The 3,735-nt window shown below is 48.0% G+C and overlaps 1 protein-coding gene across 1 annotated transcript in view; it reads left to right on the top strand.

The window, feature by feature from the left end:
* Positions 1-598: 598 nt before the first annotated feature.
* The window catches only part of DDX42 (DEAD-box helicase 42), a 41,993-nt gene continuing 38,856 nt past the window's right edge, over positions 599-3,735 (top strand). The window contains exon 1 of the mRNA XM_044247643.1: positions 599-739. The gene's annotated coding sequence lies outside the window, so the exon portion shown is untranslated. The remainder of the gene's footprint in view (positions 740-3,735) is intronic.

Below are 3,735 nucleotides of genomic sequence, written 5' to 3'. Positions count from 1 at the left end.
TGTCCGCGCTTGCGCGCGGCGGAGGGGGGCGGGGTGGCGGGCCGCGGCCTCGGGAACCGCGCGAGACCTCCTCCTCCCCCGCCCAGCAAGGTGGGGCAGCTGGGAAAATTACATAATCCTGGCCTTTTGGCCGGAACTGTCCACATCGATCCCAGCCCTCTCCACTAGGGTTCAGTCAAGTTATCATCACTCTAAACTGGTGCTCCGGAAGCTAAAAGTGGCCATGCTCTGTGAGACCACGTGGCCAGAGGCATGCGGAGAAATGTTGCCTAGGTCGTATTTGCAAAGGACCAGAGTTTAGGGAGTCCACAATTTTATGTATATGTGGCTTCCGCCCAAGCCTCTTTCTTGGGATTTCTAGACGGCTGTCATTGCTACGCTTTCTTCACCCCCTAGGCCGACCTCCTGGGCTACGAGCACGCCCCAACAGCAGTGTCCGCTGAGTGAGTGGTCTATGAGGCGTTATGGAGCTTTAAGGTCCGGAGCCCGCTGCACCTTCCGGGAGCCGTAGCCCCAGGCCCCGCCCTTCGGCCCGCGCTCTCTGCACTGCGCATGTCAGCTTTGCGTTCCCCTCCCCCTCGGTCAGCAACGGGCCGAGAAGCGGCGGCGGCGGCGGCGGCGGCGAAGGGGGCGGAGAGGAAGGAGCGCGGCGGACGCGGCCTGGTCCGCGCGTACTCTGGCCGTGGGATTCTCTCCGCGTCGGCGGTAGTATCAGCTGCCGCTGCAGCGACAGCGGCAGGTCTGTGCGACGTGGGCGTGGGCTCGGGGTCGCTACTCCTTGGGGCCAATGGAAGCAACTGCGGGGCCTAGCGAGGACCAGGGAACCTCGGCCTCGCTTAACAAAAGAGCCTGCGGAGCCTCGGGGCACGGGCGGCGCAGGGGGCCGGGAGGGGTGGGTGTGTGAGGCAGAGGCCTCCAAGGGTCCTACCCAACCTCGTTGCCCTCCCACGACTCCCGCTTCTCCCAGAACTCTCATTGTGGCCCAGTTGGCGGCTTTCCGGAGGCGGCGCCTGCCCGCCCTGCTATGAAAGGGATTTGCAGGGTGCCGGGCTCCGAGTAGGGAGATCCCTAAGGAGGGTTCTGACCGAAGTCGGCAGCATTTGGCAGATGCAAGCCTCCAAATCAGGGGACCCGAGAGGTAAAAGTTGCCAAATCGAAAGACGGTATAAACGTAGCCAGTGATCTTTGTGCAACCTTGAGTACATCACTATTGTCGCACAAACTTTTTGCGGCCTATTTAAGAGCCTATCTGATGCGGGTAAATAATTTATATGGAGTTGCAAGCATACGCACCAGTAATATAAGGAGGAACTGTTGTGCTGGTCGAGAGTTTTGGGGAATTACAGCTTTCCACATCACCTTAGTGAAGCATTCCCTCTTTCCTCCTCACTCCTTTGGGTGTCCATTCAGTTTCCTTTGGCTGTATATTGTATTCTGTAAATGATGTTTCTGTGTGTATTCTCCATACGCGCACCCTAGAGCTTCCAAAAGGTAGAGTTTATGTCTTAATCTGCTCTAACTTTGCAGAGCCAAGCCCAGTTCTGGCGCATAGGAGGTGAGCAATAAGTATTTTATACAAAAACTAACTTTTTAAGATTTTCAGCGATGGGAAAAAAAAGTATGTTGTATTTTCTTTTACCTAGAAGGGGCATTATATGGTCTGTTCATTCGAGGAATTTTTTTGTTGAGGTCTGCTGTGTGCCTGTTCCCCAGCACCGTTCTATGTCTGTGACCCCTGCTCTCCTGAAACTTACTTTCTTTTTGGGGAAAGAGAGATAATAAATTATACTGTATGTTAGAAGGTGATTACTGACTTAGGTTTAGGAAAAAAAAAAGGAGGGATGGGAAGGTATTGCATTTTTAAATAGGGCAGGTAGGGTGGTATTTACAGACCAGCTGATATTAAGCAGCCTAGAAGGGGGTGAGGGAGTGAACCCAGCAGTATCAGGGGAAAGGAACAGTCCAGGCAGAAGGAACAGCAAGTGTAAAGACCTTGAAGAGGACAGTGGCCTGTTAAGAGGTATTGAAGAGCCGTGTGCTTTGGAGCATTGTGAGCAATGGAGGAGGAGGAGGAGATGAGGTCAGGGAAGACCTGGGGGCGGGAACTCCAGAACAACCAGGAACTTTTAGGCTATTAGGAGGATTTCGCTTTATCTCTGCGTGAGGCTTTGAGCAGAGAGGAGTGGGAAGATCTGACTGACATTGTAATGATTTAGTGTAATTCATGGAAGAGTGCATTTGTTTTTATTTTAGATTTGTCAAATTCATAGAACCATCTTAGTTTCTTTAAGCTAACAGAGAGGAAAGAGATGCTTCCAGAATAAGTAGCCAGAATTTATTTGTATTTGGCTTTAGAAGAAAATGAAGTAATTCTGCGGTTGTGTACAGATTCTCATTAAAGAGCTGCCCAGTGTATAGTGTCTGAGATGCTTTCAAGGCAGATTATTAGATAGAATAGATGCTAATCAGCTACCCCCAGGACTTCCTATTCCAGAAAACAACTGATAAAGTAACATGGTTTTATAATCAGTTGTTTTGTAGTCCACTATTTTTAAAGGCATTAAGATCATAGCTTATTTTCTACTATTGCCCAAAACATAAACTCTAGACAAATAATCTTTCTTATGTTCCACGTTTATTTTGTCTTTGCTTATTCTTCCTAGCCTTTGCTGTTTCTAGCTTTCTTCTGAAACTGTTTTCTTCCTTCATACTTCTCTAATCAGCTTGCATCTTCTGTGCCTAGCCTGGGGTTCTAGTTCTCTTATAAAGCCATCCCTAGGGGCGCCTGGGTGGCTCAGTGGGTTAAGCCGCTGCCTTCGGCTCAGGTCATGATCTCAGGGTCCTGGGATCGAGCCCTACATCGGGCTCTCTGCTCAGCAGGGAGCCTGCTTCCTCTCTGTCAAATAAATAAATAAAATCTTTTTAAAAAATAAAATAAAATAAAGCCATCCCTACTTGTCAGCTCTTCATGATCTCAGACATCTTCAGTGTCATGTGGCACGTATGTGTGGGATCCGAGAGTTGAAGGAGATAAATCTAGCTTGATTCTCTCCATATACTGGTGGAGAAACAGATTTTTGGAGAAATAATAATGGTAACTATGATGGCTAATACGTATTATGCACTTATTTGTGCCTTGCACTTCTGTGTGCTAACCTTTTTTCTAAGTGTAATTTTGTAATTTCAGTTTTTCACACTCACCCTGTCAAGTAGGTGACATTCTTACCATCTCACTAGAAAAACCAAGTAACTTTCTGGGGTTCACATCAGGTTAGTGGCAAAGCTAGAGTTTGAACGTAGCCTCGCTCCGTAGTCTGTGATACTTGACTGTGCTGTTATGATTTTCTGCTAAATCATAGCATTTCAGTGCCTAGAACCATACCGAGTGGGACTTTATGCTATCTCCTTGGCCAAGTTATAAATCTCCTTGAGACTCTTGCATACTGAATAAACAATGAGTACATACTGTGGAAAACAAAAGAGATTAAAAAAACAAATAAGTCTGCTTCTTTACCTGTGAAACCTGTAACTTAGAGTTGGAAAGAGGAAATTAGAACACAGATAGTAATGATGAAGTGTTCGGTGGTTTTTGTTGTTGTTTTTTAATTTTTATTTATTTATTTGAGAGAGAGACAGTGAGAGAGAGCATGAGTGAGGAGAAAGTCAGAGGGAGAAGCAGACTCCCCATGGAGCTGGGAGCCCGATGTGGGACTCGAACCCGGGACTCCGGGATCA

This window comes from Neovison vison, chromosome 5 (assembly GCF_020171115.1).
Source record: "Neovison vison isolate M4711 chromosome 5, ASM_NN_V1, whole genome shotgun sequence".
Classification (NCBI taxonomy): domain Eukaryota; kingdom Metazoa; phylum Chordata; class Mammalia; order Carnivora; family Mustelidae; genus Neogale; species Neogale vison.
The sequence above is the reverse complement of the archived record's forward strand: the minus strand, read 5'-3'. Positions and strand labels throughout refer to the sequence as shown.